A 17,804-nucleotide genomic window follows, 5' to 3' on the forward strand; every position below is an offset into this window, starting at 1 on the left:
TAGGAGTGAATATTTTGAACTTTAATACTTATTTTCCTTAATTGCGTCTGATTATATAATTGTTATTAATCAATAAAACAGTATATTAAGATATGCGATTTACCTTGTTTTTAATCGAAAGTATAAATTCCACAACATGTAATATAAGCGTATGTATGAAATAATAACTGTAATATATAACAGGTAGTTCAAACTCTTGGGTAACATGAGAAATTGTGATTGAAGACAAAAGAATTACTATTTTCCCGAAAATAGTACACGTAACCCTCAAGTCTCCAAGAAATTAGAGTGTTCCTTTATAGAACAATGAATAGTAACATAAATAAATTATTGAGAAAAAGAACAAATGAATTACCGTTTTCACCTTAAAAAAAAAAAAAAAGCCAAAGTAATTAGAAATTCATTTTTATTAGGAGGTTTATGTTATTTATAAGTTTGACTACTTCACCTATATTTATTTATTGCTAGTTAGGGATGAATATATGTTGTAAATATTGATTTCTAGTCTTTTTGTAAGATAAATAAATATATATAATTGTTAAATGAATGTGTTGAAATTATAAATAGAAACTGAAAAGAAAAATAAATTCAATCAAACCAGTTTTAGTAAGTGAACTAATAAAAACAAAAAATTCAAATTTTAACAACCGTTTTTGTTTTAATACGTGATCTATATTCTAATCTTCCAGGATATTCGGATCTTGAAACATTCAGCAGATTATAGCTAAAACGCTTTTGAAATCTTGGTCAATTTCTTGATTGGATTGTAAAAAAAAAAACTTCCGGGAGCATAAACAAATCCAGCTCTTTCATGGTATAAAAAAAGTTTTCATATATATACCCAAATCCAAATAAAAAAATACATATTTCCCATTATCTTTCAAAATATTGTGGTTGTTGGGTGACGAACCAAGTTTTTATGTGTTAATAATTATGGATTATTATGTAGTCGCTCCAGTTCAGAATTAATGTAAAGTTTATAAAATTAGGATATGATTTAGTTATTCTAAAACAAAGTATGAATCTAAAATATCAAAAAATAACCTACTCCTTATCATCCAATGAAAAAAAAAACCTCTTTTTTTTCTGTTTATTTTTATATAACAGGAATTAGATAAATTTTGGGGTAGCTAGATTCTATAGAAAAGGTGGTATAATTGTTTAATTGTGGTAAGATCACTTTTAAAGGATATAAATTAAAATAATTAGTGAAAACAACGAAACCATTTTAAAACTAAGCCGTGAATTTACCATATCCTTTAATTTTAACGGGTATCCTTGGATGTCTATTAACATTAACATAATTTTTATATGTAAAAACATCGATGCTACCTGCTAGATAATGCTTCAACCATCAATTCTTAGTCATATGTACATTTTTAAAGATATTTAGGAGTTTCCAGTATTCAACAGAAGCTAGGTATCAGCCATGCTAAAATCCGTACTCGAAAACCTGACACCAAACCTAACCTGATTCATATAAATACATGTTATATCGTATTAATACCATTGACGGCGTTGTAAATTAAATTTCAATTAATTTATTTCTTTTGTTTAAACAACAAAAATAATTTAGCATAGCAATACATATTGTATGAGAAAAATTCTCACACATTATTGTTCCTAACAATCACTTATATTTGCTAAGTCCAATTGTTCTTTTTCCAATTGAATCGAGGATGAATGTTTAGCCTAACTATAAATCAGTGATAAAACCTAATCGTGAACTATAAAAAAAAAATGTTACTTTGAAATAAATAAATAGTCATATCATGACTATCCTCCCATACTATAATAGATAAAAATGAGGATAATATGGCTTGGGTGAGTGAAGAACACAAATAGATAAAAACTTGTTTATTAGTGTCGACGTTTCGCCCAGAATTTGGAGCCTTCATCAGGTTAAGAAAACAAGATAATAACCATAATGAATAAAATAAATTACAGAATAAGAAAATTACTAACAATATAGACACATGAATAGTGTAGACAGAAAATGTATAGTCCAGGTATAATAAGAAGATAAAGCTAAATGAGAAAAGTAATATGAAAATGAAGAAAGAGGAAAGAAGAAAAAATAAAATACATATATAACAATTTAGTAAATAAAGATATGCTCAAAATTTAAATTATTTAAAATTAATGTAATGAAAAAAGTAGGAAAGAAAACGTTTATGTAAGTAATTAAATATATTTTTACTTATTAATACAATAATAATAATATTAATGAGTAAAATGATATTAAAATTAGGAAAGAGGAAAGAACAAAAAATAAATACGTATAAAAATCTACTAAGCAAATATATGTACAAAATGAAAATTATTTAAAATTAAAGTTATGAAAAAAAGTGGAAAAGAAAACGTTTATGTAAGTAGTTAAATATGTAACTAAACTAAATATGTTTTTACTTATTAATACAATAACGATAATGATGTGTACAGTAAATATTAAGAAAGATGAAAGGAAAAAAAAAAATATATATATACATACATAACAATTTAGTAAGGAAAGATATGTACAAAATGAAAATTATTTCAAATTAAAGTAATGAAAAAGTAGGAAAGAAAACGTTTATGTAAGTAATTAAATTTGTAACTAAATTAAATATGTTTTACTTACTTCAGTTCTTCACTGACCAATCAATCGTCTCCTTATTTATATATATCTAATTATTGAATTTTAATCCATCATGATAATATCATAACTTTGCTTTATAATAATATAATATAATAATAATCACAGCATCTTTATTTCCCAGGCTTTAATACTTTTTTTTTAAGTCAAAGAAATCGCTTTTTAATCATAAAAATCAAAAGCATCACTTTTTTAAAACTATATGCATAAACAAACAATAAAGGTTATATTGTACATAACCACGAACTTTCAGTGTGTCTATTAGGTACCCAATGATGGTGAGGGTACCGGAAATGTTACTGCGCCACAAATGGCTTAAATAACCATAATTCCGGCATCATTAAGTCAGATTTATGTAACCTTGAACTTGGCCAGAGGCAGAACATCTCAAATCAACAGTATAAAAAGACTCCCCGAATAGAGATAGCTAACCTATCTATACTTCTAGAGAGTGTGGCTGTTTTGAAAACTATACTTAGCCAAGGACTACATATAAGAGATAGGGAAGACGACACAGAGGGAGCACGACCTAACCCTAATACCAGCATCTAATGGGTCAACAACAAAACAATAACCTCTCTATCTCAGGGACTCCATTTCTCAGCTTCGTTGTCCCATGAGTACGCTCCTTACTATCGAGCTGTCATACTGCTACAGGAAAAACCAATTACTGTCACTAAGTCCTTTATAACGCTCCTTATTTTATACCACTTATATGGCATGAATAAATAATATATGGGAGAAAAAGTATAAGGAAGATAACTTGTCTTTCGTGTAGTCAAACAGATCCATTAATAAAATACAAGAATAATGATCCTTACGGGAGTAAAAATGGGACTTAAAGAGGATATAACATGAGTAAAAGGGCTACCTTGTGGTACACCTATCTAGACGAAAAAAAAAATTACCATCTCACCTTTTTACTTTTAAGATTCTTAAAAATTTATCGTCTTTAGAAAAATATCTAAAACAAATATTATGGAATACATTGGTCAGCCATATATTGCTGCGCTTTCTTTTAATAGTGGCATATTTGATAAACAAAAATTTTTATTTGTTTTGTTTGTGTCGTGTTTCATATATTGTACTGTAGATTGTAGTTTTTTTTTTTTTTTTTTTATAACTATACTAGCTTTGGGACAGTCTGAAGCAGGATCGCAGTAGATAAGGTAACTTCAGTCACTATCTTTAAAATACGTTCAATTCACGATTTTGTAATTGATAAATTACGATAAAACCATTAATAAATACGGTAAAATGAAATTATTTTACAACGCAAAATAGCCATTTGAAACAACCTTCGGATCAGACTCACACTGTTCAAGGCTGTGTGAACATAAGTTCATGCCAGCTGTGAGAAGAACAATGCTTCTTCGTTTCAGAGGAGAAGAATTAAAATTATATCATTACCTTCAATGGCTAAAGAAAAACGTACACTGAATTTTTTTACTACATAAATATACTTAGTGGGAGCGGGTGGCTCAGTGGTAAGACATTGTGCTACTAATTCCAGGGACCCGGCTGTGACAGATAATTATTTTCCGGTTCACTGTAGGCGTGAGTCAGCTCTGTGGGTTCGGAAGCCCTCCGGAGTCCACCCAGCGTCGTGAAGTAAAATTCTGGCTCTTGATCGAGACCACTCAATTTACACATTTTAAAAACCCTTAAATCTAAAAAAGATACTTTTAAAAGAAGCCATGTCCAAATGCTCTTCGATAAAGCATTGATGTTATGTTCTAGGTAGAGTAAAAAATTTAAGTGAACATTTTTCGCGAGGCTAATACATAATCTTGTGAAATTATTATCGATTCTATGAACAAAATTTGAATAAAAATCAATAATAATTAATTTATGTAAAATATTGAAATAATATTAATATTGTTTCAACACAACATAAACAAAACAATTATCAATATGCAGTTTTAAAGGTTTCTGGTTTTTTAACTTCATTAAAAACGTATGTTGTTTGAAAATTACAGAAAGATTAAACAACTAAAAACAAACGTTTGCAAGTCTGTAGTTTCTATTTCTTTTAATTTATTTATTTTAACTACAATAATGTATATCCATATTGGATTCTTAAAATCTTCAGTATCAATTTTGAGATTTTTTTTTTCGATACTGGTTGTTGTGTAGAGATACACAATAAATATTTTTTCTTAATTCTCTATTTATATAATAAACATGTATAGAAAGATTTCAATGAAGGCTTGATATTTTCAATTTATAATCATTATTTTTTATATTTTAAATTAGTAGAATTTTCAACAAATATTTCCAGGAATACGTTCCAGTATGTTTAAAATAGATACTAATTTTAAGAGTGGAGTAGAGATGAATATGGCCAATAGAATAGGTTGAAATGTCAAAGAAATGTGATACAACGTGGTTCTCTAAAATTTTTTCCATAGTCCTTTTGATTGATATTTAATAATAAAAGATAAATCTCACAAAAAAACAATGAAATTATTTATAATAAATTTTGTTTATTTTAGAAAACAAAGGTATTTTTCTACTAAATAATTATGGATTTTACTTTCTTGACTTTAATTTAATGAATTTAATTGGGTTACAGAATTTCACAATATTCTAAAGACAATGAGGTGTAGAAAGCTTGTCACATGAATGTATGATTAACATATGGCTGACTACCATACACCTCGATATGCATTTTTCCAAAAATTATCTACTTTAAGAATTTAGACGCGAAAAAGGTAAAATAGTTAATATAATTTTAGTTTTGTTTATGTAGGTGTACTACAAGGTAGCAGTTCTACCCATATTATATCCTCTACAAAAATCGTACCTATGACCTAAATAATTTTTTTTTTTTGCAGTTGTGCAGACGACCTTTCTGTAATGATTGAGAACTGATTCACTGCTGGTTTTTAAGTAGAAAAATCGTATTTTCATATGTCATAACTGTTTAGAAGAGATGTCATAGAAAGAGACTTCAATCGTTTAAAAAGAAAAATTAAAACTAGCAGTTCATAGCTTAAATTAATAGTTAAGAAAGTATCTAAGTATGTTAAAACGAGCACTTAATAAGTTAAATGTTTTATACGACGCTCTATTTTAATTAATCTTCTTAAGCGGATACCCACTATCTGTTCCCAATACCTCAAGAATTTTAAATATCTCAAACAGTGGCGCCTATTTATTATTTGCTGCCGGTAGACTCCATTCGCCAAATTATTTCAGACAAAGATCCCGGAAATTGGAAACTCTACCCAGGACGTCTGGAGATAAATCCTAAACTAGGCGGCACACCCTCTCCAGCGTGCAGCATCAACAGCTTTATCTCATCAATTTGACAGCACTTCCCAGGCCCTGCCCACTTAAACGACCGTTACTTCCTCTTATCAATACGCTTCTAATCGAAGACATTACTAGAGACGTCTGCGTGTGCCAAAAGAATTCGCTGGCCTTCAAAGGTCATTGGTAAGAGAAGGAAGGAGGAGAAAGTGAACGAACTCCCCTCGTTGGAAGACCAGGGACTGATGAGAATATAACAAGAGGTTGCATCCGTAGGTCCTCGAGAATAAACAATGGCTCACTAACAACAGCGATTAGAGGTTTTTACCCCAACCTAGGTCACTGTCGGGGTGGGAGGGGAGCACAAAGAGCATGGTGATGGCCACATGAAGAAAGAACTCAAAGCGCAAGCGCCGAAGAAAAAGTGAGGTGTGAATCAACGAGGATACACGAGGCGGGAAATTCTTTTTCAGTAGAAAATTGCCTAGCTATAGAAAACTTCCCTACCAGTACCAATTTTCCATTGAAATTTTGCTGTAATGCATCGTTTATAAAGGATATCGGGAGCAGGTGCCATTAAGTTCAAAAAATTGAAAAAAAATCCGTCTTCTTTTAAATAAAAAGAAAATTATTATGAACCAATTTCATTTATTACCTGCATGCAAATAACTGCTTTTTTAATAAAGATAATTTCATTTTGACCTACTTAAGTGATCACTTTAAGAACGATAAACAAAAACTCGATAGTTTGGACCCCTAAAATGAATGAATTGTAACAATAAATCTTAATAAATTGGAACATCTCCAACCCTTAAATATCTCAAATACTACTAAACTATTAAACAGGCAACGTTTCCAATCAATAAAACATATGATGAAGTTCCTCAGAGTAATGCTTGATCTTTATTTTGTTCGTATTTTTAGACTATTGATGTGAGATGTTCTACTTCTGGTCTGCATTTACATGATCTTACGTTTTCCATAAATGCCTAATTTGACAGAATTGATTGGTTATTTATTGGTACTTAAGAAACCTGAAACCTTGTTGTGTTAGTATAAAATTAAATGATATATTAGTAATGATAAAACTAAAAAATAAATCATTTTTTCAATTACTATTTTAGAACAACGAAGCCTGTCCGAAAAAATTAATAAATAACAATTAATAAGTAGTTTCAACTATTTAATATAAGCAACGCTTCGACTAAAATTGGGAGTCTTCATCAATGCTATAATTAGAAGATACTGAGAAGATCAAATTAATATACGAGTCTATAAAACTGACATGTACTTATATATACTTACTATTTACCTTACTTATTATTTATATTACACTAGCCCCATTGTATGTATAATTTTCTTTTAACTCTGATGATGATCTGCAATATGAATTGAAACGTTGACTATTAATTCGTTAATTTAAATAGTTTCTACTCAATTTTTCAAAGGTCTTTCTTGAACCATCTCCTTCTGATGTTCAGATGGTCTACCATCTATAAATTATAAAATTAAATAATAGTACAACTGGAGAATCAAAATAAATCCAAACAAATTCCACCAGATCACCTTTACTTTCCATCATAAACCTCTACTCTCCTACCCAACTATATCTTTTATTAATATTCCACTAAATTCACAGATTCCCTAATTAAGACTCTATCTCGACAAGAGACTTTCTTGAAATTACAACACTAGACTGAAACGACAAGAAACTGCTCGTAGGCTCCAAACACTTAAACACCTAGTTGACAAACGCTCTTAAGTTCCTATTAACTACAAAATACTCTAATACACTACGATAATCAGACCTATTTGGATTTAGATATGGATTTGAGCTTTGGGGTTCCACCAAACCTTCAAATTCCTACCGTATCAAATCCTTGATGCTCCTTATTACGTCACTAATAAACTCATCCATAAAGACCTAAACATCCCATTCGTAGTAGATTTGGGCCGAAACAGATATACCTCCTTTCATTCAATAATCCTTGTCTATCTAAACGCATTAGTTCTTAATTTATCATCCCCAACAATCCCCGATAATCCTCCATGGCGTCAGAAAAGAATATGGCCACGAGATCTTCTAATTCAAAGCAATGATTGAAGTACATTGGTTGATATTTCCAAGATTATCATGTGTTCTGAAGCATTTATCAGATTTATTTATTGTATTTTTTTATATACAGGTGTAAATTTCAATAAATAAAAAAAAAAATAATAGTTTTATGACTAAATAATTCAGTTTAATTACGGTGCTCATGATTGAGAAAGGATGTCTCCCATAAGATGTGCCATTACCACCAGTTGCTGTGAAGGATGTTCCATCAGCGTCATCGCACTGCTTGTACGTCCATCAAGACCTTGGCAGATAAAGGCTATAAGGGGAGACATCCGATGTATTATTCAGCAGTAAGACGGGGCTCCTTTTGTTTATTTATCGAGGAAAATCCTAGAGCCATTGGAAGGAACACGGGTACTGCCATTCCGTCCATTCCTTATGTTAACGGCTCTGTTATTGGCGACAGCTTGTCCGTCAAATTTGAATACTAAGCCGTTTGTTAAGAATAATTACACAGTTGTGAGCGCTCATTTGAGCCGATAAAACAAAAATAAAGGACTCTGAAACTGGAAACTGTGATTTATACTTTGAGTTCCTTCTACGCCGTGAACCTACGATATTAACTTGGCCTAATATAGTAGTGGTTCCCAAACTGGATGCCGCAAGCGAATGCTACTTTCTCAAAATATTACAAAAAAAAAAAAAAAGAAACGAAATTAAAACTCTATTTAGTGCCGCGTATTTTTTTGTTTTGTTTTTTAGCCCAACAAGGGTTCTGCTGTTACATAAGAATAGAACCCCTGTCTAAGACATGATGTGAACCAGCGACCAGCATGGAATCATACAAAACTAGAAGATCAAGAAATTCGTTTACATTTGCTCCACCACTCAATCAGGGTCGTCTTTAATCAGTGCATATATGTATATAAAAATATATTTTAAGATATGGGGGCTCTCTGTTTTAGACAATTTATTTTCTTTAAAAAAAACTATGTGTAATAAAGAGAAATAAACAACGTAGTAGTTAAAATCATAATTTTATGTATGTGATATGTTATTTATTTATCACCCTAATATGGCAGATAGACATGTATGTGCCCAGCGAAGGGTAGAGGGGGCAGTAGCGTCCTAAAAGTAAAAATATACTTAAATTAAAATTTATTTTTCTTTCAAATAATTGTAATAACACATAAAGCACTGCTATAATTATATATAATGTTTTAAAAATTTTAGTTTCATTTGCCCATTCTTAGCTGAAATGTCACAACCTGAACGACCATGGTTTGACCCTCCCCCCATAGTTTTAATAATGGATCAAAATACACCGTTTTGGGCGAGTACTTGTTTCTATGAGTAAAAATAAATAAAATAAAGGAGTAAATAAAAACAATAAATAATAAAAAAAAAGTAAATAAATAAAAATTAAATAGTAAATTTAAAAAAACAAGCAGAACATAATTTTTTAATAAGTAGGACACTTTTCAAAATAAATGTTAGAGTGGGATTTTTATTTTTATATAACAGTACAAACTAAAAAATATCATGATCATCAGTACCAGGGAAATTTACTATATAAATTTATAAATTAAAAACAATTAGTATCTAATAAAAAAAATAATGAAAAATAAATAAGTAATCAGAATGGTTATCACAAGAGGGTTCCTATGGATGGCGTAGTGATTACTAAACATTACATTTTGAACTAGCCATTTATTTTGAAAAATCATTAATATGATTTAAATCAGGCATATTTGAGCAGATATAGTTGTTACATTTTCTTTCTGAAGTAACCTTAAGATCGGTATGGATTCATTGAATAAGCATATTACCTATGTAATATTTTTTAATACATAATAACCTCAAAAAATAAAACTGTAAATAATTAATGCAAGAAGTAAATTTAACACCTCTTTTTTTCACGCGTTTTTTATTTTAAATCATGAGCCAAGATCTTAGATCTTTTACGAAATCTAGATTCTTCAGCCCCTGATGGAAGACCTACAATTTACTATTTCAATTAGCACTGAAATTAGTTGAATAGATTTTACATCACATCCGATTATATAACAAAGAATAGCACTAAGTCGTCTACCATGATGTAAATGCTCACGGTACACCTCTTAGGGGACAAAAAAGTGGGACACCCCTCCCGGGTTATATAAAATAGTAAAACATTTTACAAAATATATCTCAGAGATGGTTTTGTAATATAATAACAAAAACAAAACATCATGGTCATCAGTGAAATTTACTATATAAAGTTATAAGTTAAAAACTTCATCTAATAATGATAATTAAAAATAATCTAATAAAGAAGTATAAAAAATAATTAGAATAGTGCAGAAATTAAAAAATAAATAATGAATAAAACAATAAGAATGCGAATAACAAATATTTTAGTAATAGTAATTGATTCTCGATAGATCGATTTACAAGAAGAGGATAACCTGTCAGATGGTTAAAAGAAGATACACGATAATAAGAAGACGATATATAATAATAATAAGTTCAAAATATATACATTTCAAAGGTGACATTTATTTAGTAAAAACATGACTGCATTAGAATATTTAGTAAATGTAATATTGGCAATATAGATTAATAAACCAACAAAAGATTAAAAAATACATACATTTTGTCTTTCAATTAAGTTTTGTAATTTATGTTTCATCAAGAAATTTCAAAAAAACAAAATATGTATGTAAAAATTGTGACGCCATACAGGAAAGAGTACAATTTTTTCCTCCCAAACTAATCACCATAAAAATAAATAAAATATAGATGTTTTAAATGTATCTATTAGTAACAATTTGTATGTAACTGCGATAAATTATTGTTCATTAGTTAGGGTGAATTAATCATGATACATCTTGTGAGAAATCGATGATTGTAGATGGAACAAGAAATTAATTATTCAACTTTTTTAAGTCTAAGGTAATCGATTTCAAATAGTTTGATATAAGTATATGCTATTTGTTATAGTTTTTTTTTTTTTTTTTTTTAATTTATGATCAATTCCAGCCCACTTTCTTAGTTGATTCCCAAATTTGGGAATAGTTTTCTGATAGTTAACTGATAGTTTTTCACCGCATGAAGACATCCAAACACTATAAAACAACAGCAGCTATTCTTATAGTAGGTAGTATCTTACCCAATACACAAACTGTAACCGTACTCACAAATACTATATGACGGAAGAAATTAAATTAGATTTATTGGCTTGAGATAAAAATCACGGTCTAGTGAGTTTCAATTAAGAAGCCATCCTTGAAGTTGTAAAGATAATTATCAAATTACTCCTCAGTCGAAGGCAGGCCTTGCGCAGGCATACAAACCTAGAAATAATCGTGTAACTGGAGGCATTGATGCGCTCATCTCTCCCACAAATTAAACACTTTACAAGGAACTGGCTCAGGCGTGAGAAGGTCCGAGCCTACTTAGCCCAGCAACTTTTTTTGGCCCAACCGCACCCTCCGTAACACGTGTCCAGTTTGGATTCCTCAATGACAGACCTGGAGATGAATGGCAACATCCTGCCCAGCTCCTCCTATTCTTTGAGTGGGTGGGCTCCGGGGAGGAAGCGAGTCGGGGGTAATGTTCCTCCATCCTTATCTCTGGCGGCAGATTTCCTGGTTTTCCCAAACTTATAAAAAAAATTAATGATCCATTCCAGAGTTTTAAGTACTTTTGAAGAATGTTTTCAAACATTAGTTATAGGAGAATAAATAGCAAGCAAAAAAAAATTTTTTTTGTTATCATTGTAGAAGATAGTATCAATTTTCATATCGTATTATATATGCCATAATTTTTATTTATTTAATTTTAATTTATACATTTTTTATATTTAGTCATGTCATTATATTTGTTTTTATTTACTTTTCTTTTATTATTACCCTTGAGTGAGGCAGATGCAATGATTAATAATTATAATAGAATATAAATTATAATAGAATTATAAAATGCAGTTTCTTACAAAGCACCTCCCAAAAAATATCTTTAAACACTTTGCTAGAGTTTGTTCTTTAGTCAGTTTGATATCTATCTAAAAATATGTATACATAAGTATACAAATATATAAATAAGCACCTGCCTTTTAAGTGTTTTTATTGAGGGCAACAAAGTCATTTATTCCATAGTGCTTATTCGTTAATTAATAAACTAGTTGACCTTGAGTTTGTTAAGGGGGGAAAATATATGTCCTTTTTAGAAAAAATCGAAAAAATGATAAAGTACATAATGGTAGGAGTACAAGTTAAGCACTAAACATAAAAATAAATAAGTCTGTACTATAACCATGGGTTCGGTGCTTCGTAAGGAAGTAATGTTTCTTGAACAACGGCTATACTAGTAGGTGATTTGTTCATAACCACGCTCAACCGTCAAATTTTTCCTCAATTCAGAGTACCAACTTTATGGAGATTGTGTGGGCCCCAGGAGGGCTTCCGAACCCACAAGGTTGACTACAGTTACAGAATAAATTCGAACTCGGGTCCAGGACTTCGAACTACGACGGGGAAAATGTATTCGAAACCTATATTTAATTATATACTTAAATAAATTTAGAAGTTATAATTAATGAGATTTTCGATAAATAAAGTTTGGGTACCTCTCTATCTTGTACTAATTACTAAACCCAAGTCAAAAATTACAAAAAAATGGATCTAAGGGAAAATTAATGGAATTTATTTAAGAGTGATATTGTTTAGATCTAAGCGACCATAATATAGTTTATCAATATCGATATTATATCAATATTCGTTAATATATCGATCATATAGTTTAAGATGAAAATTAGAAAATGGAGAAAAAAAAAAATACATGATAGTTATGGTGAATTGGAAGTTGATTTTTCTAAAAATGAGTTAAGGAATTTACAGAAGGAATTTATTATTTACATAGTTTTTCTGTTTTCTGTAATAGAATTTTTAAAAAATAATAATTTATTGAAAAATTAACAAGATAATAAATATTCTAATCTATGAAAATTTTCAAATGTAACATAATTTTTTCCTGATAAAATTTTATAAACGGAACCTAAGTACATGTTCTGTATTTTGTTTTGTTTTTTTCCTCAGAATATTATAAAAAATGTTTGACGATATGAAAAAATCCTTATTTACCGTATCTAATAAGAATAAAATAATACAAATTAAAATATAATAATTTAATTTTTTTTTTTCAAATTCAAAGAGGGCTGTCATGTAATTGTGTCCTCAGTGGCAATATTGGCAGTTGGTAATTTTATGTTATTCAATAAACCTAATCACCATATTTATTTATGATTTTTTTTCTGTCTAATTCTCCCTTTCTCATTCCTATTGTAATGTACTACAACTGAAATATATCTTGATTTCTATAATAAAAGTGATTGAGTGTAATTAAAAACCAATGTCCTAAGATTTTGTAAACAATACTTCTTCTATTACAGGAAGATAAAATCATATAAATTGGTCTTTCACTATTATCGAAGGATAAAGTCGTTGAGGCCATCATCAAACATTAAACGAGTTCGAGATTATCTGGAACTATTGCCACTGGAGGCTCGAACATAACTGTCAGTGGAAACCATAAGGGTCATATTACAGACAAGATCGCTGCCACAGAAGCCTAGGGTAAGATAAAACCCATTGTCACCGAATTATAAACAGACACTCTTTCCAAAAAAAAAAAGGGAAACTAAACCAAGGTACACCCATGAGGAAGATGCTAGATAAGAAGGCCAGTGTAACCCCGTTCCACCCCTCGAGGAATTCCCATTAGAATTGACGTCGGGTGTAAGAGGAGACTATCTCGTAGACGTCTCCTGGGCCACAATCAGGACCAAGCCTTGAAGAGTTTTTTTGCTCCGGGACCATCCTGTAGCATTGCTCGGGAGCACTTACTCCATCCAGGTATAGAGGAACGTAAAGGATACCCGGTGTTTAGCCTCTGTGTCTTAATGACGGGGGGATGAGAGGGAAAGGAATCAAGGGACTTACATTAGAAGTTATAAATGGGCAATGCGTCCTAAATTAGATTTCCAAGGGAAAAGGAATGTAGAGAAGAAGAATGTCCCCTCGATCTATTTTGAATAAAATCCGTTATTGATAAAGGTCATTTGTACCTTTCTTAACCACCACCAGGAACATCTTAGAGGCAATAAATGTCATAGATATATTTTATTTAATTGGTTTCATAGAATATATTTACTATTTTACTATTTTATTTACACCCTGAAATAGAATATATTATTTAATTCTAGAACCGCCGAAATGGGTTACTTAGCTCTTCTATAGAGCAAGCAATAATAGTTCTTCAATGACGTAACAAGTTTCGAGATAGCGAGTGTGGCCAATATGGTAGTGAAAGGTGCGAAATTTCTAGGAGGGAAAGAAGGAATATATACCTTCCGATTGGTAGTTGCAAATTTCAGTTGAGAAAAAATATCTTCTGACATTTTCTGTTAAAAATTTTGTCACATTTTTATTGCTACTGCTGGAAATATAAATGTATCTGCAATATTAACATTATTAAAATTCTATATGTGATTAATTAGAAATTATCATTTTTTTTTTTAATTTTATTTATTGATAGATGTTACAATCTGCCACACCGCTGTAGGCAATAGGTAATAGTGATGAATGATCACATTCATACTAAAATAAAATAACATAAAAAAATAAATACATAATAATAATAAGTAAAATCTCTCTAAAAATATATAACAATAGTAGGATAAAGAAAATGAGCATAATTAAACTATGAAAAAATATAATAATAAAAATAAAATAATCTCTAGTCACATTTACACTCTTTTATATAAATATTTACAGAATCGACCTGAGGATCCCTTAGCCTTCTCTTTCTCCCACGGGTGAGGGGTAGAGCTGAGCTTTTGAGATCCCAGCGCATCCCTCTCGCCGCTGGTAATGAGCCAGTGGAGGCTCAAAACCGCAAACGATCAATTTTGATTATTAATCTCTTTCTTAGGAAAAATGTTTGAAAATGGGATTGCGGATAACGGCGCTCCAGAAAGTGGAGATACTTTGCTTTTGTAAACTGATCCTTATTTGTGTACAATGAGTAATAGGTAATGGCTAAGTAAACTTATACCATCAATGTTTTTGTTTTTTTGTCGGATTGCGATTACTTTTCAACATCCTTTCAATAAAATAGTCATTTAAATTCAATTAAAAATAATACAAATTAATTTTTTGAAATAAATTATTACTAACATAACCTTAGTCATATCTGCACTTGAGGAATTGAGCTTCGGGCTCCACTAAACCATCGAATTCCTCTCGTATCAAATCCTTACAATTCAAAATCCTTCGTAAAATCCTTAATGCTCAACACTTTGTCAAAAATCAAGTCATTCATCAAGATCTCAATATCCAAATCCTCACTATCCATCAAGATCATAATATGTTCCACATATTACCGATTTGGACAGAACCAATCCTTCCACAATAAAGCTTCTAACAACCTATACCCACTTTTTTCTAACCTGGCTTCTCCTTCATTACCCGATAATCCTTCTTAGCGTCTGAAAAGATGATGGCTTCGAGATCTTCTCCTGAAATGTTATTGGAGCTCTATCACCCATTGCTACAACTCCAATAGCATACCAACGGATAGATTCTCCACGTGTCTGAATCATGCCATTGTATAACTAACATCAAATTCACTTGATGTATATATTTTTAATGCAGTTGTAAATATCAATAAATAAATTAAAAAAAAAAAAAACTTTTGTTTATTTTGGTCAATGTTAAAATTAAATCTTTATGTTCATATTTTAATATCTTACACTAGTTTTACTTGTTTATACACCAAATACGTTTTAATAACAATGTATATAAAGACAGAAAACATTTTCTTAACTCTTTCATACAATTTACAAAAAAAAAAAAAATAATTTTTCATTTTTAATTTCTTGAAATGGTTCTGTTCTACGATAATGACAGTCTTACTATTTAATTACAAATTTATCCTAAGAGTAAATATCGATTATTTCTTTTGCTGTTGCTTTAATTAATTAAAATTTTTGTCGATTGGAAGCTTCATGGATAAATAATCAGGATGATAAGAAGTTTTAAAGCCAAAACAACTCAAGTTGAGGCTTCACAATGAATATATAAGTGTAAATACGTGTAAAGTGTAGAATAACAGTATTTATGTTCACACTAAAAGTCGTAAAACCACATTCAAGTAAAGAAGTAGATTATATAAATTTTCTATTTATATTTCTTTGGGTTTTAATGTTTCGTTATATTGAACCAATTAACAAAACGACCGTGTAAGTTAAAATGATACAATTGACTAATCTCACTAACATTAAAAGACAGCTTCGGTTGCAAAAAATGGTGAAGAAATGACCTTCGCCGATCATAGAACCATCCAGGTACTGAATGACATGACTAATGAGGTGATGTAATAAAAAAATTTCGGAGTTGAAAGACCTCGGTGACGTCACACCCTGCGAGCCAAAACGGGTTACCCGCCAAAAAAGAACAAATACATATGACACGACCCTCGCCGAAGTACTAATTAACTCAACCCCGAGCCTTGATTTACTGCGCTGCTTGGGAATTCAGCGAGTGCGTTAGCTGGGCGCACGCGCGGGCAAAAGGCATCAAATTCTGTCACGTCTGAGATGAGCAATAATCCTCCAGTCTCCGAATATCCGCTAGGTTATCCGCTTTGGTCACCCAATCCCGTCGGGAAGAATGTTGTCCGCAAGTGCAATCTGCGATGGGACAAATTGGAAGAAAGTGCAAGAGTCTGCTTCAGTCACTTGGCTTAATACTTAGACCTTGGAGGAAATTACATCAATCGTAACTATGAATCTTAACAAAAACAAAAGTAAAAGTAAACCTTACTTAGATATACGAGTGATTTTTTACCTCTGCTTCCATAGGATTTTTTCAAAGCAATTTACTAAGGACCTTCCTTGATTAATATTCAGACGTTGATTAACACCGCTTCATTTATAGCTACAGGATATTAAGAAAAAAAAAAAATTTTTGTAAAACCTTCAAGATGAAAAATGAAAGGAGTTTATTTAATTAACAGAGATTATAATCGCATGGACTCCTACAATAAATTCAGGGAAAAAACTCATTTTAATTTACTTCTAAATTGAATTTTATTAACGTTATACTTCGTGGAACGCACCAAATTTAGTAGAATTTACTTTTTGATTTTCTCATTTCTGTTGATTTCCGACTTTTTGTTTAATGTTGTTTCAAACGAAGAAACCCAATGGTGTCAGATCTGAATAACTAGATAACACATATCCAGAGCCGTGCCCACTGGTGCTGTGCAAGAAAGATATCCAGCCTGCCTAAATACCACTTCGAACACACAATATGAATTTTAATCTTTTCATTTCATTAATAAATTAGTTGTAGCACGTATTAATTTATTTCTTATTACCTAAATAATTCACGACAATTAAAATCTCATTAAAAAAAAGCGTTGTACGTACTTAATTATTTTTTTCTTGTTGTTGGGAATTTTTCTTGTTTTGAGCTCCTTTATATTTATACTTTCAGTTACAGCTTTTAATCCTGAATGTTTTTTGTATGATTTTTCTTATTTTTTCTTTTAAATTTGTGTTTGTTGGATGATTGAAGGGATTTGTCGGCCCTATCAGTTGCCTACTAATGCTCACCCACACAGCTCATTAGGGACCACACTCGGATCTCTTGCCCTTCTTCAAGTCCTTTGAACTCTGGCCTACGTGATGTCCCTTCTACGAGCTGCCCATTGATAATAACGCAAGAGATAGTCTCACAATAAAAAGATTTCAACTGCGGCTATAAAATTGAAACCAAAGACCGTTAGATCTGAGGACATTAAACACCCGGTTCT

The sequence above is a fragment of the Halyomorpha halys genome, unplaced genomic scaffold (genome assembly GCF_000696795.3).
Source record: "Halyomorpha halys isolate HHAL.00 unplaced genomic scaffold, Hhal_1.1 Scaffold694.1, whole genome shotgun sequence".
Taxonomy (NCBI): Eukaryota; Metazoa; Arthropoda; class Insecta; order Hemiptera; family Pentatomidae; genus Halyomorpha; species Halyomorpha halys.